Below are 26,591 nucleotides of genomic sequence, written 5' to 3'. Positions count from 1 at the left end.
TAATACTGGGCCTGATCTTGGGACAAGAAGCTATCAAACCTCAGTGTTAACTTAGAATTCTTAAGTAACTAATGCACAATCTAAGGATCAGGCAACAGGTATCATGTCTGAACTGGGACCCCAAAGGGGTGACCCCCAACCTGTGGCTTCGCCCAGGGAAGATTTAGCTTACCTTTGGTAAAAAAATCTAAGTTAAAATCCATATCTCTTTCTACAGTTTGGTGACTGTCACAAACACTAATTCTCCAGAGTATGGGACTTCTTTTTCTCTGCTGCTGTTCCCCTTTTCTGTTTCCTTTGCTTCTAGTAGATTACTTCTGGGTTTTTAAAAACAAAAAACAAAAAAAAACCCTACACAGCCAACCTTTGTAATAGATAGTCTGTAGTCACACACTCCTGGGAGGAATAGTCTGTGGTCGCACACTCTTCCCTACCTCCCCCCATAGAGGAGGATCACTCAAGATCTTCAGCTTTGGACTTGCTTGGCATGCCAGAGACAGGATAGGACCCTTGTGGATCACCACCTGTCTTCCCACGTCTAGGTCTCAGTAGGAATTGTTAATGTGAGAGCGTGCACATGAGCTGATATGGGACATCAGCCTGTCTGCACTCTAGTTACATTCTCGTTTGTTGTTACTGACTAGTCATTTGACTTCAGCGTCTCACAAGAAGGGAATTCCATGTGGTCTGGGGGTATATACACCCTTGTAAAGGGGGGCCTGGTAAATTGAACTGTTTGAGAATAAGTAAAAGGTACCTAAAGTTGAATAAGCAGTAGCATCAGGGCTCAGTAACCCACAGTCTGAGGTGGTGGGAAGCTGATTTTATTTTAGGCACCAGTAGGCCCCAGTAATTTAGAATCTGGCCAGATCTGTGAGTAGAGTGGCACAGTTTAGCAAAAGTTCCACAGCTCTTCCAGACTATACCCCAGAGCCATCCATCATGAAGAAACCATGCAAGCTTGCACTTAAGTATCACAGCGCCTGGTAGGTCCCAACAAGGTAAATAGCCCCTGTGCCACTAGACCACATGCTAGCTGACAAGGGAAGAGAGAAAGCAACCCCCAAGCCTCTGGCATTTAACTCAGGATGTATGCCCCTGTCTAATAGGGACAGAGCCAGCTTAGCCTTTGGGAGTATTCGGAGTTGAGAAATTGTTGAAGCCAGTTAACTAGGCAAGGGGGTTACCATTTTGGGAGGGACAATTCCACATTAATTGCCAAGTATCATGCAGACTTAGAATTGAGTGAGTGAGGAGTCAGCCAAGACTTCTGGTGACCCAGCTGTGGTTGCCTGAAACATGGCAGTAGTAGTTTTGTACTAATACAAACTAAGGATCATGGAGGAGGTTTAATACGAATGGAACATAGCCAAGCTATTTTTAATCACCCTCATCCAGAGAGTTCCATGTGTCGGGGGCCCAGGAAGCTGTGTCACATTGCTTTGGAAGTGCATTAATTGCCTGTGACAAAGTCCAGGAGACTAAATCCAATATGGTATGTATTGGAGGACCAAAGAAAAAGAAATCTCTGATTACCAGAAAAAATAAAAAGCTTAGTTCCCTATAGGTCTTAGAGACCTTGTAACAGTGCATTTTGTAATCCATGGAAAATTTCCTGTAGTCAGGCAGGCCAACAGTTTCTGTGCATTTAATTTGTAATTCTTAAGTAATCTTCAGCAACAAAAGCTAACAGGAAAAAAGTCAAAGGCTATTTGGCCAGTAGCCAATATGTTGCCAAAGAGAAATTGCTTCTTATTTTCAGAAGTGGGTGGGAAGGGAAGCAAGTGAAGCAAATTGCTTCTAGCCTAAGTTTGGCTGAATGAAGTTAGAACTGGTGACCCCTAAAATAGCTAATTAAATATTATTTTAAAAATCTAAAAATATTAACATGTAAGATTCAGCATCCTTTTAGACAAGGCTGTACCTGATATAAATCTAAAAAGGTAACTTCATAAACAGAAGTAGGGTAAAAGTAGGGTGACCAGATGTCCTGTTTTTATAGGGACAGCCCCGTTTTTGGGGACTTTTTCTTATATAGGCGGCTATTACCCCTCACCCCCCGTCCTGTTTTTTCACAGTTGCTATCTGGTCACCCTAGGTAAAAGTAAACCCTGCTCACTACCCCTCTAACCTTAAAGGTATGGCCTGGGGAGAAACAGGAAAAGAAGCAAAAAGGTAAAACCCTTACAATTTATATTGTTCTGATGCCTGCATAAGGCCAAATTGCAGCCACAAAACTTACTGGGTTCAAATTTTCAGTTAATGAACCTATTCTTGATTTAACTAATCAGTTGTTGTGCATCATTAACCCCAAGCTAAGTATGTTTGGAATTGCAACTAACATGTCCATGATAAAAACCATGCAACATATAATCTTTTTTTTTACACAGGAATTATTCTTTTAATCAATTACTCAAGCCTCTAAAACTGCTACCCACAGCTTAAGTCATGGTTATTACTCTAGGTCCTGATTAAAAGTAATATGTTTTACGTCACTACTTTAATTTTGGGGAGTTTGTTGCAGCACTGTGCACACATAAAGGTATAAAAATGTTAGAAAGCAATGCGTACCACACTATTTCAATATTATAATTAGGCTATGACCATCATTGGTGTATTTTTATAATGCAGTAACGATAGTGTAATTTTTGACAAATATCAGTCAAATATAGGTATATTTGCCTCAATGAATAATTTAATTATATATACAAAAATTGCAAACTGTTTTGATTTAGGTGTTGTCAACAAGTGTGGCCAACTTGGCAGGACCCAGATTAAAATTCAGAAGTTCATTAAGCGCAACACTGCAATATTGATGTAGGTGTAACCATATTAAAGGCACAATGTTTTATAATGTAACAGTGTATATTGTTTGGTTATCTGTGTTATAAATTGTTAAACAATCAATGCTGATATAAATAGGAAAAAAATCTGGTTCGAGCCCAAACAACATGGTGGTGGGATAATCATCAAGATTATCACCCCTCCACAGGAGGCAGGAGTACAGGTATGCTCTGTACAATAGAGAGGAATAGAATTGTTATTTTTTTTAAAATGTTTTGTTTGGGCATGCAATGCCCTTATAAAATTTGTGTCACTCTAGTATTTGAGGGTTCACCACTCAGATGGCTTACCCCTCCAGTATGTAAACACACTTAGCAGCCCTTTGCCCTAGTGAACTCCTTTATGTTTGCAAGGTAAGTTGTTTGCCAAAAGGAGATCTAGAGGGCATGATGTAAACGGGAGCTCTCATACATTTATGAGCCAACATGTCCCACCCATTCAATTTCCTTGATTCAGGGAAGGCAAAAATGGCTTAATCCCCAATTTAAAATCCTATATTTTTCAAAGTGGGTAATAGCATTTCCCTTGAAGGTTAACACACCAGAAGCTTAACAGAGACAAATTAACACAGATGTTTTCTAGCTGAGGACTTTGATTTAAAAAAAAAAAGACACCAACTTTATTGGTTATGTATTTCAAAATTGTTTATAATATAATTTAAGGAAAGTTCCACTTTCCTTATCACCCACCATTTTTGGGAGGTAGTGAAAAGAATCAAATTAAAAACTGGTAAATGCCTATGATATCAATTCCCCCAGGGTTGTACCAGGAAAGGGACATGTCCTTGCAGGTATCCTACAACAATTCAAGATCCTCAAAGGAAACAAGCCAAAACTGGCTCACAGCACAATGTAACTGGCAGCATTTTTCCTCCACTGCAGCAGCCTTAATATCCTGACAGTTGGTTTGGTGAGGCACCTGGCCACTCAACCAAATACAGACTCTCAACTTCCAATATTTGACTGTCATGCGGAGGAAACAAATGGACTTTTATAGACCTCCAAACGGCGTGAACGCTAACATTGTTGTAACAGTGGTCTAGAGCCAACGGCAGCAGTCGGCTGTAAGAACACATTTTTGTGCGCTGATATTGTCCCTGGAACAGTGTGATCTCATTCTCAGATGGCAGTATACCGAATTTAGGGAAGACTGATAAACCAAAACATGGGATGGTATTGAGTTATCCCCTAGACTAATGGTGTCAGTTTATATATTTGAAAAGATAAGTACTTAAAAGGGGTCTCAATGGTTAAATCAGTTCCCGTGCTCCAGTAGTGTAATCAAGGGAATCAACCCCTAATAAGCCCTGTCAAGTTATAAAGAACATAATAGGCAGAAGTGACCCTTGGCTATGAGCTTGTGAATGTAACCATGTCACCTTTGGTAACCTGGGAAAAGGTCTTTTCGCTAATCAACATCTCTGGGATGGGAGGTGGCTACACCTATATCCAGAGTGTTAATCAGTCACATTCAGTTTATGCACATTCCTATTTTGTTAAGTTTGTTAATTTGGCATATTGGATTAATTCAATTCTTGTAAATACACCATGGTGACTTCTTTTCCTCTCACTTATCCTACCTTGTGAATAGGATTACTGCTTGTCAGCAATGAGTACAGTACATGAATCCTTTGTTCTGCATATGGTAAATGTGTTAAAACCATCACTAATATCCTCTTGATTTTAAAAATTAGAAGGTTCCTATTAAGGATTAGCAATTGCTAATTTGTACTGTTGACACTGTTTTCAAGAACATGGAACAGGAAAAGACACCTGTTTAAATGCCTGTCAACAATTATCATTAGGAACAATTGGGAACATGGGGTTTGACACCACACCCTAATCAAGACTCATTTAATTAAAGTTGCATTGTGGAAAAAGCCATGTCTTAGCCAGAGCCTCTTTGCCTGCATTTGATCTAGATAAGAATATGTTCAACCAGTTGGCAGCTGCCCACTTAGTAGGTCACCTTGAAGACATCATCTATAAGGAATGCATCAATGTACTACTTCTGGTAGCAGATCACCAAAAAACCAAAACATGGAAAATTCCACCAGTGTCCGGTTGCTCTGAAAAGGGGCATCAGTACATTTTCAGGTACAGTAGGTTTGTGATGGACACCATTGTGTGACCAAAAGGGTACTAACAGAACCAGTTGTCATGTTCTATCAGGGTAAGTAAGAGGCTCTTATGGAAAGGGTGATCTACAGTGGAGACTACCAATATTGCGTAGTGACCAACCATCACAGGTACTTTATGGTCAATTTGAGTGCAAGGCTGCAAACTCAAAATTGTTATACCCCAAAAGCACATATTGACTGAGCATGTGGCAATTCCCCCTGTATCTGTTATCTTCATTGTGTTGTGTTAGGTGAAAATAAGGAGTTTAAACAAAGGGTAAGGCCCTAAATGTATGTGAGCAGGTTTATTAACAATCACCCTATCGAGCAGAGCAGAGAAGGGGAAGACTCGTAGCCTATAGATGTAGGTATTTGCTAGGTAAGGCGGCAAAGCAGTGTGCTTACAGGCCTGAGGCCTGTAAGACAATAGTTTAGCTAAGCTAGGCATATAAGGCTCAATAGCCTTCATATACACACTTAACCAGGAGTAACCCCAGATCAGAGAATGCTGTAGTGACTAAATTGCTAATAGGCAACCACAACATTTTAGTCTATAGCAGATTGGGATATTTTAAGTTGGGAACAACCACAGATGTCTGACCATACGAGTGGCATAATAGCAGACGTATATTCTGTAATGCTGAAGTAAAGAGGCCTAGTAACCTATGGGAGAAGGGCACCCCAGCATTAGTAGGGTGAGGAAATACAAATAAGAAAAAAGGGCAGAAACTGCTATTGAAGTATGCATTGGTATAGTGTCATCAGCACACCACAGTATAAAGGTTGTACTCCAGCCTGCATGCTTAGGAGAGGGGAAAGGATGTAGCTCTTGGGTGGTGCCAGGATGAGGAAGATAATGGCTAACATTTCATGAGGGTGAGAGTATATGGCTATTCAGACATACATTCAATATGATTTCTACCTACCCTGCTGCACTGCAGTATTTGTGACTCTGCTGACTATTTTAATAAAACTATTACAAATACAGAAGGTTTTCTTCCTAAGTCTGAGTGTTAGGAACCCTGACATGCACGTTGTAACTGAGCGGTAATTCCAATACTGAGCCTGATCTTGCAACAAGAACCTATCAAACCTCATAGTGGTAACTGGGAATTCTTAGGTAATCAATATAATTAATACAGAATCCATAGTTCAGGCAACATGTGCGAGCTTCATTTCTTGGACTCTTTATTCCCTGTTTCAGAAGTATCACATGAAAATACTTGCTGATTACAATCATGCAAACCAATTACAGCAAAGCATGTATTGTGTTGGCACAAAAATCAGAAATACTTATAAATAATAATGAAATAATGAAATACTTCTGAATGTTGGAGATAACTAATACTGACATATAACTGGCTGAGTTGTCTCTTGTTCCACCTATTGCAGTGTTTTCCAGTTCTGTTTATGCCTGATCTACAAGAGGTTGGACAGCATCGGTATTTTGGCTGTGGACATGCATCCTCCCTGCAACTAATTTTTCTAGGGAATCTTCTCATGCCTATGAAGTTATGAATTGAGTAGCTAGTCTGTGCCCAAGTTTTACAATTGTTTGATTCATACACTTCTGAGTGAGCTGGTAGCAACCTCTATTTTTAAGTTGCCTAACTTAAAAAAAGATTAAGTACTAACACCTCCATTATTTGCAGCAGGGCTTTGAAGCATGGATAAAGCCTTGGGACTAGAGCCATGCCATTCACTTGTCCTGAAGTCAGGCTTAGTTTAGTTATGAACTTTTTAAAAATTGCTATTCCCCTTCCGTTGCTTATGCTGAGCAGGGAATATTTGGCAGCATGCAATTACTAATGTGATGCATGAACATTCTAAAGAACCAGGCTCATACTGCCAATGCAGCAGCACCACCACGCTACTGGGAATGCCTGGGAGCAGTTGGAGCAGCTGTAGCTGAGGGGGGAGGCAGGGCTGCACCTGGCTTCCCCCAATCCAGCAAATAGGCCCTAGCAACCCGTCCCCAACTCTCTGATAACAGGCTTGTCCTGTTGCCAAGCCAATGTACTTATTTCAAATGGTAGAGGTAAGTGCCAAAATTTCAAGGTTCAAATCCTGCTGATCGTGGGGTTATTACTGTTACACAAAGGAAAAAGATGAATACAAATTCTATTAAAAAGACTGAGGAAATTTCAACCTGAATGTTGTGGTTTTGTATGTAGAGTCAAGTACTCAAAAGATTAAGAAATGCCAGATTTAAGAATGCCAGTACCATCTTAATTCATCTCCCTTGTGCTTATAACATTGTGCTATAGCCTTTAACCATATGCTCCCTTTTATTGGCATAGATCCCCTGCTTGCTTCATTGCTCACGATGGACAAACAAGGAGCAGAATTAAAGTTACATGTACAGCTTTAAATTTGGCATTTTGTAACTTTAGGCTGCCGAGTCGTGCACTCAAATAACATTTTAATGTAGGTTTTGTTCTGTTTGTTTTTTAAGTTGGTGACTTAACAGTAAATTGGCCAAATTCAGTGGTGGGTCCCAGAAAGTCTGGAGGGATTCCAAGTTGGTAAAATGTACACATTCTTCTGAGTGCCTCAGTATTTGTTGTCCCCCAGATTTACTTGCTCCTCCTATTCCTTATCTCTAAATTTGGCCCACTGAGTGCCACATACACTTCCTTGGACTCATTTGACTGATCTACTGAGGGGCCAAAAGAGGAGAGTAGCAAGAAAAGCAGCTAACTGAAGGATATAAGAATGTGTAGTCTGCCCTACTCTTTAATTTACACATTCTTCTGGTTCCTGGTTATCTCAGCATTTGTCTAGACAAAGTTACTACACAGCAAACTAGGGTGTAAAGCTACACTGTAACTTTTGCTGGCTGCCTCCATAGTCCATACTCACTGCTACAGATGGCATGTGCAGATCGATGTAAATTCTAACACTGCCTAATATTGGACTTCACCTACAAATGGAATTATTGTTGAAAAATAGCAACAAGAACTGGGACTTGCTATGAAAGGTCTATTGAAATGGTTATCGGTTCTGAAAGCTCCTTGGAACTAATCATGTGTTAATTGGATTTCTGTGTTCACGTAAGAGCATGGACCATAAGATCTAGATTCCCAGATTCCCACTCTGTAGGACAAGTCTCTTCCAGAGCAAACTGGAGGCTGCAGCTCCGCTGTCTGCCACCACACCAACTCTGCTGTTTCCTGTGCTGGAATCCCTCCCTCTGGTGGTGTCAACAGGAGGAGATAGATGGAATGTGCTGGGGGAAGTCTCAATATTGATGCAAAATTAACATTGTTTTAATTTACTCTTTATATCATTAGGTGTTCAGATTTAATAACAGTGGAGACACGTTTAAGAACTCTTTCTACATACTTGTAGATACACGGTGCTTGGAGAATAGCTGCTTATATTTGTTTTTAGTTGCTGGTTTTATTTAATAATATTCAGCATAATTAAAGAAATTTAGAAAAATTTCCACCTTTTCCTAATATGTGACAAGCCCAAGAAGCTTCAAGGAGATTACCTCCTCCTTGTCTATATATCTTTATTTATAACCCCCAGGTCCAAATGCAGACTCAAATGCAGTTTTATAACTTCCATATTGTTGTAATATTCTACATAGCTTATTTCATGTAATGTTAGTTATCGTACCGAGTGTTTGGGATGAGTTTTTACTTGGGAGTAAAGTTACTTCAGATTGCCTTTTTATCAGACAGTTTGTGTGATTACAAACATCCAACAAGAGAGTCCCTCAGCCTCCTCCCCATTGTTAATGACTATGGGAATATTGTTTTTCCTAGGATTTCAGACAGAAGCGTTAGAAGGCATATGTAGTCATCTGGTTTGTCAAGGCCACAAAAAAACTAAGCCAGAGGCCTCCTCCTTCCCCCTTTACAGAAAGAGGGACTTCAGTTTTTAAACTAATACACAAAGAGTTCTAGGAGCATGCATATTAGAAACATTTATACACATTTTGGTCTTCATGTCATTTAAGGACCACATGTATAGTTGGGAAATGTTTTGTGGAAGATGTTTGTTTATTCCTTAAGTGCTTAGAAAGGGTGTAAACTTCTAAATGTTTGTTTAAATAAAAATTTGTAAATACAAGCCTTATAAGTGCCTGATACCATTGCCATATAAATAGTAAGATGTTTTGTGTATTAATATAGCATCAAAATAACCAGTTACTAGATTAAGTTACCCAATTAATTACAATATTATATAATTAATGGGTTCTTATCTGGTAGTCCTTAAAGGGAACAAGAACTCTCTCCAAGAATTGAGACAGTATCTGAAGTGTATCTAAGCTAAAGACAAATTATATAAAGTCTTTATTTTAAAGTAAGGATATTTGGATTTAAAATAGAATTTCAACTCTTATTCAGGCCTAATAAAAATAAAGGAATCTCTCAAATGATGGGCTAAATACAAGTTCAAAATGGTAAGGGTTGTTGAGACAGTTCCACCCAAAAGACTGAAAAATACCACCGTTGCATGTGCAAAGAGATTACATTTTCATGAGCTGATGTTACCAGGACTATTCCAGGACAGTTTTAAACCAATGAAAGTGTGACAGCAACAAATATTTACATCCAGCCAAGCATGAAGGAGTGTGTCTTTCACCGCCCTCCAGTGAAGCTACGGAAGGAGTCGAGTATAAATCTCTGAATTAAGCAAGCAGCACAATACTCCCATCTCTTCACTTCCAGCTGCATTCCCGTTTCACTTTTATCTCAGCTTATCATCTCATCTCTTTCAAGCAAGCAAACAGTGACAAGACAAAAGAGCTACAATAAAGCATTAAACAGCAGCCAAAATTTATGTTGCCATCACCCTTTGGGATGAGCTGCACCAGGTGTGTGTAGCCCATCCATTGACCTCCACAGATGAAGTTATGTCCTGCTTTTGCAGTGTTACTTTTCCACAGGCTCTCAGAGCACATGGCACAGGTCTAGCCTTTGGGAATGGCCTTGCCCAACACAACCAGCCTCATTATTATGCCCATTACCAAACTCATGTCTGTACTAAATACAGATTTGCATTTTTCTTTCTATTCCTCCCAATGTCAGTCATGTGATGTACCACACTCCAATCCAATTTATTCTCACATAGCCAGTTTCTGCCCATCAGTGCGGGGCCATTTTCTTCAATTATAAATGTATCTGTTAATTGTTAAATCAATTTGTAAGTTACAGTGACAGGAAATTTTCATATAGTTCTGTAAAAAGTTTCACTGCAGGAAGCATTTTTTATACACCCTTTCAGAAACCACAGACTTGGCCACTCCTGTATCTATTTCCATTTTCAATATTACATCATTTACTTTTACATTAAGATAATATGGGGGAAGGGGACAAGTTGTATGTTCATTTTCCATCATGTACTGTCTCACACATCCTTTTATCCAGGGCTCTAAAGCAGGTTGTCCCAACTCCTCCAGCCATGTAACTAGTTCAGTGGCTTGAGTTGTAGGCACTGAAGGCTTCCTCTCAGCATATCCTTTGGTGTACTACAGTGCACTGTGGCAAGCCTGGTGTGGTATCTCCTCTCATTGCACTTTTACTCCCATGCATTAAAGCAATACTGCTCGTGATAGTGTGATGTCCGTAAACAGCAGAAACACAGCTCCCACCACAATCCAGAGAGACCTAATGATCTGCGTAATCATCCTTTTCACCTGCCTGCTGATGCCTTTCTTCCCAGACACACCACAGTGAGGTCAGTTTATTTTCAAATTTTGGCACCTCTCTTTGTGGATTTAAAGAGCAGTGTGCACAGCTCCCTCTAGTGGCACTTCCTTGTAGTATGTAACATTGTCACCACTTAATTCACGGAAATTTACTCCAAAAGACAAATTGGTTTAGTTTATTGCACAAGACCACCAGGTTCTTGGTGTAAAGAAGTTTTTTTTTTGTTGTTGTTGTTTTTTTTTATAAAAGCACAGTACATGTGGTTTTAGCCACCAGGGTTAGGAATACAACCCTTTATTTATCAGTCTCTAACATTTTTATGAAAGCACTGCTTAAATCTAAGTATGTTGCAAAAACCTCCCTGTTCCATTAAATTGGAGGAGGCAGTCCATATTGCCACGCATAGCCATTTTGTATATGTACTCTTAAAATATCCCATCCTTGTCACTAGTTGTTACGTTCACAGCATATAAACAGATGTTAGATAAACATAAAGGTTATTTCTTAAGATCCAGAGCCTTAACACACATGAATCAGAGAGAGAAAGCAGGCTGCTCCCAAGGCGGAGGCACATAACTCACTACATCTTGCTTCAGGCTGGCTCTTCCTGTGCCAGGAAACCCTCTTACAAACTTAAATTGTTACCTTATAAAATTTAAGAATTTTTAGTACACTAAAGAATTAGATTTAAAGTTTCCTTGTAATAATTTGAGTGGGATATTGAAATGCAAGTGAAGTACAGTTTTGTAAATAAGTAACAGCTTCTCTTGTTAAACAGGAAAATGGTTTAGACTATGTATTCCTGGAAAGGACGCATACACTAAACTTGAAAAAGAAATAGATTCAATTTGAATTTAAAAATATTCATTAGAGCTCCTTGAATGGCTTCTTTCGAGTAACTGAATTTAAATATTTTCTTTGGTTTCATGAGGATTAGTTAAGATCACTCACCTTTGCCTATTTATAAACTGTTTCAGTTATCCATATTAATTGAAACAGGACTTTCCAACCATTAAACAAGATTCCTTTACCCATCCATAACCTTTTGCATTCTCTATGATACAATAAACCAGGACTTACTACTAATTTTGAAAATAAAATACCTTTGACCTTGACTCATTTAGAAAGGAGTGCCCCCATCAGAGGTAGGCCCACTCAAAAGTGTAATCTATGTTAAAAGCTCTCTACAGAGACACATACAGGAGATTGTAACAGAAGTAACCAGGTTTTATTACACGTGTTTTGTTAAATTTCTTTCTTTAAGAAGATAGTCCTATTTAGTTGTGATGATTTTACTTTTGGCATCTAAGGCATGGCAAAGATCCCCAAGTAACTAAGTGGGAGTCAAATCCCTCAAAGGGTACTGAGAGACCATTAAGATTAGAGAAACAAGAAATGTTAGGTCAAGTTTATACATTTTCAGTGATTTTTGGAATAAAATTTGGCATTCAACATCCTTTCTACCCTACAGGGCATGACGGGAAGTGGAATGTAGTGAGGCTCTGTTATACTGGATTTCTAGTGGAATAAGGTCCTTGAAGGATTGAAGGGGGAAAAAAAAAATCAAGGAGCTGTGCATGGTCCCTTCACAGATCTCCTCCATGAGTTTAAAGTGAGAGCTATCATAAAGTAGTCCAGACAATAGTGATTCTGGAAAAAAAAAAATCTAGCAGTCAGTATTGCCTCACAGTGGTGTACGGGTAGTTGTGTGACTCCTATCTCCCACTAATTCCAACAAGTAACTAAATCCTTGTGCATCTCTTCATAAATTTAGAAGTAAGTGTGTGATTTAAGTTTCGATTAGCAAATGTTCAGCCTAAATCTGCATTACAAATCTGCCCCTTTACAGTGGGATTTTGCAGTGGTCTACAGAGAAGGTAGCTATGCAGAATAACCCACTACATCCTGCAGTACATAAGCACAACAGGGTGCGTTGTAGATGGAACTATAAATTCCTCTTTTTGGGGAGGAGGCAGGATGGTAAATACAAACCCTTACCGTTCCTTTGATATGGCTTTTGTGCTTTACAATTCCATACCCAAATAAAAAAAAAGTAAAGTCACATAAAATGGCCACCCTGTGAGCTTTGATAAGTATCCAAATTCATTTTAAACTAAAATGAACTGCTGTTTAGTGAGTCCACTAATTTATTCCAGCCATCTGTAGCAGTGTAAACAAAAGCTTTTCTCCAAAAATGCTTCATACTTTTTAGATGTAGCATGGACTAAAAACTTCAATATGATCATCATGAACAAAAAACACGAGGGAAGAGAACCCACATATTTTCACACCACAAACATCTTTGACAGTGGTCATCACACAACTCAGAGGTATTAAAAAGTAAAGCATTCTTCTGGCATAGTGTAATGTTTTCTATTTAAATGCCACCAAATGTTTCTTCTAAGATATTGTGGTAGGTGGAAAGATTTGGCACTCAATTCTTTCTGTCTATGGTAATGACATATTTTAGGCAAATCCTATGTTGCTGAGTTTGAGTCTAAGTACTAGGTTCATACTGCTTGTATTGACTAACTAGAAGACTGTCCTCCATGCACACCTCTGTCAAATTGTCCATCTGCAGTTCGACACTTTCCTTCTCCCTGCCCTACCCCGCGACATGCTGTGGTCGCTATGTTGCTAGAATATAGGTAGAGAGGATGTATTGCATGCATGTGTGTAAACAGAAACTCCCACAAGGCCTGATTATTCAAAGGTGCTGAGCACCTGCAGATCCTTTCTCTGTACATGGTAATTGAGTATGCTGAGCATCCCTGCAAATCAGCCCCAACATACTGTATATGTATGAAAAATATATTGGGCCTCATTTTAGAGATGCTAAGGAATAATAACCCAGTTACGCTGGGCCAAATCCCTTCTGTGGATTTTTCTCTATGGAAGGACCATGTCACCATTTTAAGTCACTGAGTTTCCACAGAGTTACCCCATCAGGGGTGAAGTAGTTTGCCCTCTTCTCTCAACACCTTGTAGAACAAGCAGAAGATGTGACCTTCCAAACTGACCAATTTCTGGTCTCCATAGGAAAAGTCTCATGGATTTTGGAAGAGTCATGTAGGGTTGTTCCATTCACACAAAGACTGAGTGCATCTGTGCTACTTCTACAGCCCCTGTGGCAACATGCCTCCCCCCCACCAAGGGCTTGCATGAGCTCCACTTTGGGAGCCAGTTTCAGTGTCTGTGGGGGTAGGGTGGGCGTGTGGGGAGAGAAAATAAGAGTGTGTTGGAGAATGGGGACCTTATCAGATATATAAAAGGGCTTTCAGGTTTCAAGTGACATGCAGCTTTGAAGACTAGCTACCCAGTCCCATGACTGTGGTGCCCCAACCATGCAGAACAAGCTTCCATTAAGTTATGCTCTAGCCTTATTAGAGAAGCAGATGCAATACATCCTTGATTAGGTAACAACTGGAACATTTAATCCGGTAAATATTCAGAGGTGATTCCCTGCCTAGCTCATGGCTGCCCAGAATAAGCTACCTGTCTCTTCCGATCCAGAGGGAGGTCACAAAGAGGTCTGCCTCTTTCAGAGCCTGACACCTCATATACCATCTACAACAGATCACTGTATGTAATAGGTCATGCAATGAGACACTGTTGGAAAAAGCCTTTAGGACAAGAAAGTGCTCAAAGGTCCTTAATTTAGGCTTACATAAGTTATTGCTGGCTGCCAAACCAGTGACTGGAAAGAGGAACCTGTTGGAGGGAAATTGAAGCCAGCCCCTCCCCTGTGCTTGAGCAGGGGAAAGCTAAGCAAGTTCAACACATGTGGAAGTGGTAAAAATAGAGGTATTTAGCCACCTAAAGATGCAGATAAGCACTTCAGGTTAAGCACTTTGGAGGGCACTAGTGGGATTTATCTGCTTCTTTAGGAATCTAATTACCTTTGAAAATCTGATCCATCATGGTTCCACTGCAAGCCTGCCTCCTCCCCAGAACCCATGTCTGCCTCTGCATATGAATTCCATTTGGAAACCTGTAGGAATTTTGGAGAAAGATAGGAAGGGGGAAGGGTTGAGGAATAGCCACTCCATAGAATGCTTCCTTAGGAAATTTACTGTTGCTACAATCAATTTAGCTATCCATTCCTGCTGGCTGCAATGGAGGAATATTAGAGCAGGACTCCTTCAGAGTCCCCTGGCATGTACAGCCTCTAAGATCATAACATGCACACTGAAGTGGACATTAAAAATGAAGTTACTTATATATAGGTGCATATGTATGATGGGTGGAATGCCTATTCTCATTAATATAAAACCACAAAACCTATTGTGTAGTAGAAACCAGAATGCATACAAAGCATTTAAAATGCTTATATTTGCGCTAATAAAAACAGAATTAGAAGTATCTGGAAAAGGCCCACTGGGCTCTCAGCCTTATCCATAGGCTCTACTAGGAACTTTACCTATAATAAAGGAGGGCAGGATTTGAATAGAGACCTCAGGTACACAATTCCTGCTGATGACTATAAGAGCTAAGAGCAGAATTTAATGCTGAACCTCTTAAAAAAAGGTTTTCATTTGTTTTGCTATATCAAAAAGAAGTTTCTCTTCTCGCCAACTGTCAGGAAATATTCTCTTCTTAGGAGAAAAGAGTTAATATTCTAACAGTAGAAACTTATTCCTCTGTGCTGTCTGTATGCTGGAAATTCATATTTTGCTTAGTAATCAGAGTTTAATTATTGTTCAAGAAAATCTGTGTGACCAGGCCCACTGACGAATGTTAAGATGTGCAAGAAGAATAGGCTATGCTCTGATGTGCACATGTAAGTCCTATTAATACTAACAGACAGTTGCCATGAAGGGGAGAATACATCTTATGCCTTAAACTACATCTTTTTTAATACCTTACAGAAATTCACGTTTTGAAACAATTCTCTTATGCACTGCAATTGTCAACCAAGTAACAGCAATTCTAATACATTCATCTGAATCCAGCATTTGAGGAGCTTGAAGAATTGGAATCTAAACAGCAGCCTCTTTTTGACAGGACCAGCTGGAGTTCTATTTCTAATTTGCTGTGAAGAATTAAGTGGTTGAACCCCATACCCCAGAGTATTTGACACAGAAGTCAACTGACTCTTGCAGTCCCATCACTTGAAAAGGTGCCCCCTAATTTACTCAGTTTATTAGTTTCTGCTCCTGAGAAGACTAAATAGTGGGCGTCTCAATTAAAAACTTCATGGTTCTACAATGCCACAATTATGTCTGATTTTAAAGACATAGGAAGAGGAGCATTGTTGGAATACCAGATCACTCCAAAGGCTATTAATGGGACATGAAGCTTCCTTTCTGGCTCACCAGTTCAAATCTAGTCCTGTGGAGATTACCTATTTGATGGCTGCTCAATACCCTAGTTGGTATTTCACTCCAGTCCCTAGTGGGCAAGTATCCACACGTGATAGGAACCAGCCCTTTCACTGAACAGGGGAAAGCAGCAATAAGTTACAATCCATTCTTATGTTATTTCACCCTTTCCCAATAACGAACAGTTGGAATTTACCTGTGAAGAAAGGTAGTGAAGCACCTCCACAGCAGGTAGGCCCTTAGCAGTTTGGTGCCCAGAAAGCAAATGGGAAAAGTAGGAAGACAAAACCTAAATGAGGTTTTCCATAGAGCAGCAGCTTTAGGAAAGGAGTTGTTTTCAGATTAGCTTGCCATTGGCCAGGTAACTCTTACTTTCCCAGGAGGGAGCTGCTCTCTAGTAGGCTGCCTGGAAGCCAGCTGACCTCTTTTCACCCAAATTCTACAAGAGCTGGTCAGGAAGAACATGCAGGAAATGAAGGAAAGCTGTTAGAAGATATACCTATAAATTACATTCAGCTTCATCCAAGGACTAGGGGATATAGAAGGAAAAAGGACAGTGAAGTTCTTTCCTAATGGAAGATTGGATAACTGATGCTCATATATATAATAGCAATATTTGTTCTCCAAGAGTGAGTGTCCTTGGTGTACTAACAGTCTAAAATCAGCTGATGTAGTCTATTGGACCATTTTGACAAAGTTCCATGAGCACATTGCACTACATCATAACTATCATTACAATTGGTAATAACGACCACCTTGCTGACTGTCTCAGCAGAAAGACACTAAGCATGGAATAAGTAGAAGGAATGAATTCCTGCAGAAGGTGCCTACAATACATGAATGGGGGAAATTTTCACTACTGCTTCCAGAGCGAATAGCTTTCATCCCAGCTTTTTCTAGTGAAAGTCATTAGGATAAGCCAGCCTGTATCATCACTTCCCCTTGAATTTAATTAATTGAACAAGAGATCACTACATCAAGCCAAGCTGAGTCAATGTTATTAGAAAATTCTCCTTATCCAAGCTCATTTGCACTATAGCAAGTAACCCATTATCACAAGTACTGCCAATCAACCCTTAGTTTGCTAAGGTTGCTCTTCCCCCATATGATATGGTATGAGCCTGCTGTCAGGTGGATAAACCACCTTGACACCTTCCCTTCTCCCCACCCCTCAAGAAAGCACTCATGCCTCAGTTCTTTGCCTCCAATCTTTAGTCTCACTATTCCACACCATTTCATCAAATTCCCCTGTGCTGTCTCATCTTCCATTAAACCCTATGCAGAACATCAGTCCAGCCAACCACAACATTTGCAAATAGAACTTTTACACAGAGCAAGTCCCTCTCTTTTACACAATTGTTGTTTCAACCAGAGTCTATATAAAAGGGGCTGTCACAAGAAGATCCCAACTTGCAGGAACAAAATCAGAATCTACTATTGCCACACCATTCCTTTTGCACCATGCACTGTCTCTCAGGCAGTGCTGGATCTAAGCCAAGCAGCAACTGCATGGTGTTGCTGAAGCTGTCTGTTAAGCTTATTTCACAAAGAAGTGCCAGCAAAATAATGTGATTTTTGCTCTTACATTCCATGTCCAATATATCCAAAAACTCCCTTTCCCAGATCTGTAGGAATGATCACCTCTCACAATGACAGCTCCTAAAGCTCCCAGATTTTAGCCTGCCAAACTGCATAATAATCTCCTGTTATGACAGCCGAACCTTTGTCGGTGGAATGACTGCCCCAGTCCTGCATAAATATACTTCAAAAATCACTAGAATATCTTCCATATTCCTTGGCATGTTTTAAGCACCCATATACTGCCAAAGCAATTTAATTTAAAAAAAATTTCAGCAACTGACATGATCAAAAACATGTGATGTGATATTACACTCACTGTAAATTAGAGTCTGTATCATTGCTGCTGGGCATATTTAAAATAATCAAAGAAAAAGAGCGCAGAATGAGAATCTTTCCGTAGTCATAGAAGGAATCAATAATGGTCACATAACTGAAGCTATTATAAACAAATGAAGCAATGCACCATTGGACAGATTCTTAGCCAGTGTAAATTGTCAGAGTTCCATTGAAGTCAATGGAGCTATGACAACTTATACCAATGAGAATATACTCTCATTTCTGCAGTTGAACAACGGTATAAGAGTGACTGTTGGATCTGTTTGTTGCATTTATCGGTTATCTCATCTTATTCTTATATTGTGAGCTCTGTGTTAACACATAACAGAGAAGGCCTTGATATATGACTGGGGCCCCTTGGTGATTCCATAATAAATAATATAATTTGCTTTAGGCCTGATTCTGCAACTCTTGCTTGTGTTGAATATATTAATGGGCCACCTAATATGTGCTACTTGTTAGGAATGCACGCTGTGATCATACAAGATATAGCTGAGTACCCCCAGTGGGAGTTGAAACTGCCCAGGGTCAGTGGGATTTGAGGATTCCCAATATCTTACAGGGATGAGTCCTAACTGGTTTTGCTTTCTCTACAACACAGTTTCTTTTAAATCTACATCTCCAGTTCATGCTGCTTCCACACCAAAATGAAGTAGTAATATATGAGAATGTAATTCTAGACTGGAGCTGTATGCAGAAGAGAAATTGGGTATCTGAATATGAATATTGTAGGATCTACATTTACTGATGACTTGTTATACATCTTTTAAAAAGGTGGAAACAGGAGATTTGAACTAGATGACTTTATGTCTAGAATGCCTTTGTCTAATGTGTTAGACGAAAATATGATTTGCAATTAGAAGATTTCATAGCTTTTATTTAATTTAAAATATTTTATAAATAGGGTAGTACCTATGGATTATGATTTTTAATTGTGAAATGTTAATTTAGTAGTTACTTATACTATCAACCAACGAATAAAGTTTATATTTTATCACTAGGGTAACAGTGAACCATTACATTTAAAAATTGAAAAACTTGTATACTGATGAATTTGTAATTCCCTCATGCACATTGCTGAAGGGATCGTTTCAAAGCATATCTAATATTGCAGAAGATCTGTCTAGGTGTTTGATGATAACTTGCTACAAAATTATCCAGTTAGAAATGTTATTCATCAAGACACCACTGAGTTCTGGAAAGACTGAGAAACTCTACAATGGAGTGTTTGCAAACATGGACAATTTGGTTGACTGAGGTTTAAATGACAAAGTATTGATTAAAGTCTTTCTCTCAGTTAAGTTTTTCCCATTTAAAAGAGGGGAATCAAAGCTGTTTATGTTTCTATTACAAGAGACTCTAAAAGGACAGAATTTCCTCTCCGTTAGGGTTGCTTCATGCTATCCCATTGTAACTGCCCACAGGTAGGGTTGCCAGGTGTCTGGTTTTCAACTGGAACACCCAGTCAATAAGGGACCCTGGCAGCTCTGGTCAGCACTGCTGACCGGGCCATTAAAAGTCCAGTTGTTGGCGCAGCAGGGATAAGGCAGGATCCCTACATGCCTTGGCTCCGCGCAGCTCCCAGAAGCAGCGGCACATCCCTCCTCCGGCTCCTATGCATAGGGGCAGCCAGAGGGCTCTGCACACTGCCCCAAGCGCCGGCTCTGCAGCTCTGATTGACCGGGAGCCGCAGCCAGCAGGATCGGGGCCTGCAGATGGGGCAGTACGCAGAGCCGACTGGCTATGCCTCCACATAGGAGCTGGAGTTGGGACATGCTGCTGCTTCCGGGAGCTGCCTAAGGTAAGCGCAGCCTGGATCCTGCACCCTGATCTACTCCTGCGCCCCAACCCCCTGCCCCAGCCCTGATGTCCCTCCCATCCTCTGAACCCCTCAGCCACAGCCCAGAGCCCCCTCCTGCACTCCAAATCCCTCATCCCTGACCCCACCCCAGAGCCCGCACCTTCAGCCAGAGCCCTCATTCCAATCCCCTGCCAGGTGAAAATGTGCAAATGAGGGAGGGTGGGGTAAGCGAACAACCGAGGGAGGGGGGATGGAGTGAGCAGGGGCAGGGCCTCAGATGAGGGGCAGAGCAAGGGTGCTCAGTTTTGTGTGAGTAGAAAGTTGGCAACCCTACCCACAGGAAGAACACAATGGTTTATTAGCTAATCTGCCAACCTATCCTTGCTGTCATGCACCTTACAATGGGTTATGTGAGTGGGCTTCCTGCTGGTGCCAGAGATTCCCCTGTGACTATGACCACCCATTGGGAACCATCGGCAACTGGCATTAGAGCAGCCTGAGTTACACTGGGGGACTGGACTGACTCACAGCCAGGTCAGAATCAGAAACCGAAGTGGTAGGTTAAAGCTTCCACTGCAACCTCACGCTCCTGAGTACTGCTCAGCCACAGATCAAGACCTTGGTTTTCTGTACATTGTAAGATATCCCATTTAAAGCATAGCTGATTTATGTGCACTGTGAAATTCTAGAGATATGCTAGTATCATTCAGTTTTCTGTTAACAGAAGAACAATACAGAGGGATTGAGGATTTACTTCAGATTTACTTTTAGTTAACTTTTTCACAACTGAAGGGTGCTGGCAGCCCTCAATGCACAGAAGAGGTGAAATGCAGGTCCAACTGAAGCGAATGGGAGTTTTGCCATTGACTTCAGCGGGGCCACGATATCACCCAACATGTACAGCACAGACAGTAGCCCTGCAGAGTTTCCAATGCTATCTAAGTCCAGAACTGGGGTCTGGTTCATGTCCATTTGATCTTCCTCACAAGGCTGCAGACAGTGATTCCTATTGTGAGGTAGATGGATGTCCACTAATGACTGGACTGAGACTACCAATGTTGTTTATAGGACATCAGACACTTAAGAGCGAACTTCTAACATTGTGTAAGAGCTAAACTATATCAGTAACAGAATATGGGCTTGATTCTACTCCTGCTAACTTCACTAGAGGCCCAATCAAACCTTATATAGAGAACTGAAGACTGCAAATGTATTTTAAAATATTTCAAATTCCATCCACCCCAATGCTTATTGGCCAGATTACGAAGTTCAAAGCTTTGTGCTTCCTTTGCTACTGACGATGACATTATTAAACACAGAAGTGCAGTACAGTGTTCAGAATTCAAATGTATCTGAGCCAGATTTTGTGCACAGTAACCTAACATTAGGCACCTCAATTAATGTGTAGGCCTCTAAGTAATTGGCATCATTTTCACAGGCACTGAGCAGCTGCAGCTCCCATTGAAGTTACTTTCACTTCTGTTACTGATTTAGGATTTTAAGAACTTTTTATTTTAGGTTTTTTTAAACAAGAGACTTGCATCCCAGCTTTCAGACTGATGTCCAAAGCCGAATAAATTAGTCTCAAGATTCATCAGCAGCATTAAGCCATCACCCTCTACCTGTTCTCTGCCCACCTCAAATGAACAGAGCGGTGGGAGGTTTCTCAGAAATACAGATAAATGCCTGTGTGTGTTTGTCTCAAACTTTTTTCTTTTCCAAGATAGACCTTGGTATGTTCTGTTGTGCCTCCCACTTTCTCCATCCTGCCCCAGCCTCTTGCTTTTTGTGTTTAGGTTTCCTACTTCTTCTCCACCCCCAATGCTTTTAAATGCCTGAGTAGCACCCCCTTACTGCCTGTGCTCTTCTCCCCAGTCTCCCCTTTACATTCCCCCCACCCCATATTCTGTTGTTCCTTCCCTGCCTCTGTTCTTAGCTTTCGTGATTCTCTCTTGCAGCTTGTTCTGACTTTAAGCTCTTCCCTACCCTGGTATTCAGCATAATTACTTTCTCTCCTATTAGTCTTGGATTCATTCTTCTCAATCCAAGAGAAAATGAGTGAGCTCAGTGCCAGATTGGAAAAGTAAGTACTCTTTTTTAAATAAATGGATACCTTGCTCAAGTAGTGCCTAAGATGAACCGTGTGTTTTTATATATAAGCTTCATCTAGTTGTGAGATTTTTTGGGAAGTATTATTTATGCTTTTGCTGTATTTAGTCTAGTAATTAACAGGTCCACAGGGCATAAAGGAAGACTGCTATATCTAAAGAAGAGATCCATTACCTTCTGTCTGATGGGTCCTGTCTCTCTTGGGATGCACAACATGTTGATGAGTGGTAGTCAGGCTTCTGTTTGGAGATAGCCCAGGGCACCAAAGTGGGCCTTGACAAAATATCTTTCTGAAAGAGAAGGTTTGGAAATAATGGAATTAATCCAGCCACAATGCAGGATGGATTAGTGGTTCCTTCTAGTCAGGATGATTTTAAATACTAGTTAGCTTCTCAATTTTCAGCTACTTAGAAGAAGAAACATGCCAGTTAGGGGATAATATAGCTTTTCTTTTCTTTGTGTCTGCCACAACAGGAAAACATTAAGAAATATTTCATGCATATCAAATTACTTTTATTTATGGTGTATTTCACAATGTATATCACCTCCCATTACCAAGTGTGCTGCAGCAAGGTGTGAAGTTAAAACGGAACATCACACTGAATGCAACATCTTTACTCCATGGGGGAAGTATAGCTGTAAGTACTAAACTGCTGGTAAAACAAACATACTCTAAAAACTAGGAGGATATGGAGATGTCTAATCTACAGTTGAACATGTTTCCCATTACTGCATGCACAGAGACCCAGTGAAATAGTTCTCCATGCATTAAAATGAAAATTAAAATGTTTAGTAAACAAAGGGGGGGAAAGTTAACAGGCCAGATTCTTAACTGTGGTAAATGAGCATCGCTCAGCTGCTATCAATACTAGTTGAGGATTTGGCTCATTTTGTGACAGACATCATTAGAACATGAAGCAGAGGAAGTCCACTTCTAGAAACTATCATTTACAATCTTCAACAAAACACCAGAACCTTCCTGAGCCTAGCAACTCTTCTTCAATCCTCCTACAGGCTATCTACCTAAAGAATCTCCCTAATGTAAAGCATGCTAGAGAAACCACCCCATTTCCTGTAGCTCTATACTTCAACTGAGCCTTTATGGGAATCAGGTGTTCATAAGGAAATCACCTGATCCCTTCCCAGAGGGGTGTGCTAATCCCCTCCAACAGGCCCAAACACCTGTTTCTAAAGGGGTCCACTTCAGAACAAGTCTATCTGGCTCCAGGCTCACTGGACCTTAAAGAGACAGACTACCCTCTTACAGCATACTTACATATTTTTCTGAAACAGGGTCTAAACACAGTGACCAGCAGCATCCCTGCTAATTTGACACTAGCCTTTTGTCAAAGGAGATTATGAATTGTTGCAAATATATGATTTTTTAGGTGGCCTGAAGACTATGATGAAGTCCACAAACTCATTGTCACTCAGATTTGAGTCAAGATCTCCCAAACCAATACTTAGCCTCCAGATTGCAGCTTTCCTCTGCATCCCTGGTGGAGACCTGACCCTCCCAGTGTTTTTGCTGTGTGGTCCCTTTAAGTGAAAGTTTATTTTGACTTTGTATATGAAGCAGAGCAGAAAGTCATATTAACCAATACAGAAGATTATGGATTTGACAGAGCACAATGTAGATCAAAACAGTTTTAATCATTACCCCCTGTTTTAATTACTACTTGACACATTATCTCTATTGTCCTTCTACAAGTATCCTTTTTGAATTAAATATTAAAGACGAGTCACAGCTGAAAATATATGCAGTCTACAAAGAAAATGGCTTTGAACTATTTAAAATGATTTATTGTCCACATTTCTTTATGAATATTTATTTGCCATAACGAAAGCAATTTATTGAAGAGAAAACATGAGGCCCAGTTAACTGAACATTTGCATACCCTATTGGTTAAAAAGGAAAGGGGAAAATGTAATGCTAAAATCATTCTAATTCTATATTTTTCCTGTTTACAGTAGTTAATTCAAAATATTGCATGTGGGCAGAATGCACATGTTGGGTGTCTTAGGAATTCAGAGACTGAAAAGGAGAGATAAATGACCTACAAATAAGTGTGCCAATCTCTTATATGTTTTCAAAAACATAGATGTTCTAACACATGTCATGTGTATTGTTAAGCTTTGGATAGAGCCTAACCATTTGTTTCCAAAATACTCCAAACGGTTATCACAGCTTCCCATTTTCAACAAAAACATGTGCTATAGGTCCTGATCCTGCAAGGTGCTGAGGGTCCACAGCGATCTGGCAGGCACCCCTGGACTCCCACTGAAATCAAGGAGAGGTGAAGGTATTCAGCATCTTGCAGGATAGCGCCCTTTGTCTGTAAGTATGAACACATAACACCAAATGAAAGATCACACACAATGATTAGGGACACTGCCGTCTCCTGTTTGTCAGCAGAGGAACAAAGTGATTTGCAGGATTTGATCAGCTGCCCAAAATTTAACATTTCACCATAATGAATACAGAATTAATTCTCATATAAGAAAAGCAATCACACACTGAAATTAAAGTGACAAACGCACCCTGTAACATCTTTGCAGCATTCTGATAGAGAGGTACAATATGGTCCTGGACAGAGTTGATATTGATTTTCATGTTTTCTTTTCTTTTAGGTTTTTTTTAAAGCTGTTTCTTTTAAGAACTAGAATGCAAATGGAGAAGTTGGATTAGTATCAACAATTCAATAAAGAATTTCAACAGTTTTTTACAATAAAACTTTATTTGTATCAGAACAGTACATATTGTATTTGAAAAGGGTGAATTTAAGATGTAATAATACTAGATTAAAGATGGTTATGTGGTTAAAACATAGACCTTGGACTTGTCACTTAACCTCTCTGAGCCTCAATTTCCTCCTCTGTGAAGATGGAATAATAGTAATCCCCTACCTCAAAGCAGGTTGTGGGACTAATTCATTAACATTTGCAAATTACTTTTTGATTCTCAGATGGAATGTACTCTAGAAGTGCAAAGTATTATTATAATTTACTCTCTATGTCTATTGAGTTTTGCAACAGAGAACACAATGCATTGTTCTCTCTGATTTGTCTGAATACCACAGTTTAAAATTCTAGCTGTTGAGTTTTTCTAGTAATCCGTAACAGGCACAGTGCGTTATCTGTCGTTTATATTTAGGTTAACTCCCAGGTCTTCTTTAAACTTCTGCTTTTACAGTGTTTTACAAATAATTAGGTCTCAGGTGGCTGTGTGGTGTAATGGAGAGTGCCTTGGCCTTTTAGAGGGTGAAAGGATTCAGAGGTACTGGCTTTGCATCCTGGCAGAGTTTCAGTTCTTTTAACAGTGGGGATAATTAACCATATGAACAATTAACCTGGGGTTGTGCTGGATTCTTTATCTACGGCAACTTTGAAATCAAGATTAGAAGTTTTAGTAAGTGATATGCTGTAGTTCAAATGGGAATTAATTCAGGGAAGTTCTATGGCCTGTGTTATGTAGGAAGTCAGACTAGATGATCATAGTGGTCCTTTCTGGCCTTATATTCTATGAATCAAGATAATCCTGTGAGCTAGCTGAGTAGAATTACACTTACTGTGCCTATGAATACACTAAATCACAGACAGTGTTTACATTGTCCAAGGTCACAGTTCCTATTGGAGCCAGGAATAGACCCCAAGAATTGTGACTCCAAGTCCCATGCTCTAAAATTGGCTACATAGTTTTGAAACACATCATCATATATTCTGGAGTATTCTTTAGTTATACTTAATTGGAAATCTACTGCAGACAGAATGCCTGCTCTTGTTCCTGGGTAACACAAAACTTTCTACTAGTAGTCTACCAGATCCTCAGTTTACTTGCAAAAGCAAAACCATTATTCACAAGTGAAGCTATCCAGATACATTTCCTCTGGTTATTATCTGCTGGATAGCTGGAATCTAATGGCTAAAATCTATATTTACTTTACATAAAAACTACTGGATATGACACTGGTATCTTGTAGTTCCAATCAGCCTCCTGGTATTATAGTAGTGCTTTTATTTAACTGTATTTCTACTGTGCTCAGTCTGCTAGAGTTATGCTAGTTATTTTACATGGCATCTGCATTGTATATTGTGATAATTGAAAAGTCAACACAGCCCTGAGGCAGCATCACAATGGGATGGGAGTAGTCAGTGGCATAACTCAGAAGAACGAGACAGGCAGGCAACAACAGAGGGGAGCCACTGGCAACAACTGAATGTACCTGCATAGCAGTCAGATTGAATCAGTATTGTAGAAGGCCTAGTAGCCCATGGAGCCAGACACGCCAAGGCATGCAGGACTGGCAACAACCAAATAAAGCAGTGCAGCAGTCAGAGAGAATCTGGACTCAGGATGTGATAACACCATATGATGTCAAGGTGCAGGATAAGTGATGTGTCGCTGTCTGTGAATATCTTTGTTACATAAAATCAACCCTTTATAGAGTAATTCTGATCCATTTGCTGGATAGTTTCTGTTGCCGTGAGGATTATTAAATACAAAGCTAACAGCAAGTTGCTCCATTCATCTGTTTTTTAAAGAGTATTTCAGAAACACACCATATATAAGTATCTGGCAGTTATTTGAATATTCCTAATCAGAATTAAATGCAATTACTCAAATTAAATGGCTAGACTGGGACGAAGTATCTTTTCCTATTAGCTGCTGTGGAAAGACAAATGACCACAGATGTGGTAAAATGGGAGTGGTGTGAAGAAATGAAATATTTCTTAACTGCACTGTCAACTTTTTTCTATGTGTTCCTTTTCACAACCCCAACCAAACTTAATTAGCAAGTGATTTAATTGGGGATTGG

At 39.9% G+C, this 26,591-nt stretch overlaps 1 long non-coding RNA gene across 3 annotated transcripts in view; it reads left to right on the top strand.

Moving 5' to 3' along the window:
* The window catches only part of LOC140916050 (uncharacterized), a 68,798-nt gene that overhangs the window by 22,178 nt on the left and 20,029 nt on the right, over positions 1–26,591 (top strand). For 2 of the 3 annotated variants that reach the window (XR_012160391.1, XR_012160392.1), the window contains exon 2: positions 23,995–24,112. This is a non-coding gene — a long non-coding RNA (uncharacterized lncRNA). Of the gene's footprint in view, positions 1–23,994; positions 24,113–24,405; positions 24,555–26,591 lie in introns of those variants that run through there. The other variant, XR_012160390.1, reaches the window with a different exon arrangement.

The sequence above is a fragment of the Lepidochelys kempii genome, chromosome 8 (assembly GCF_965140265.1).
Source record: "Lepidochelys kempii isolate rLepKem1 chromosome 8, rLepKem1.hap2, whole genome shotgun sequence".
Classification (NCBI taxonomy): Eukaryota; Metazoa; Chordata; order Testudines; family Cheloniidae; genus Lepidochelys; species Lepidochelys kempii.
The sequence above is the reverse complement of the archived record's forward strand: the minus strand, read 5'-3'. Positions and strand labels throughout refer to the sequence as shown.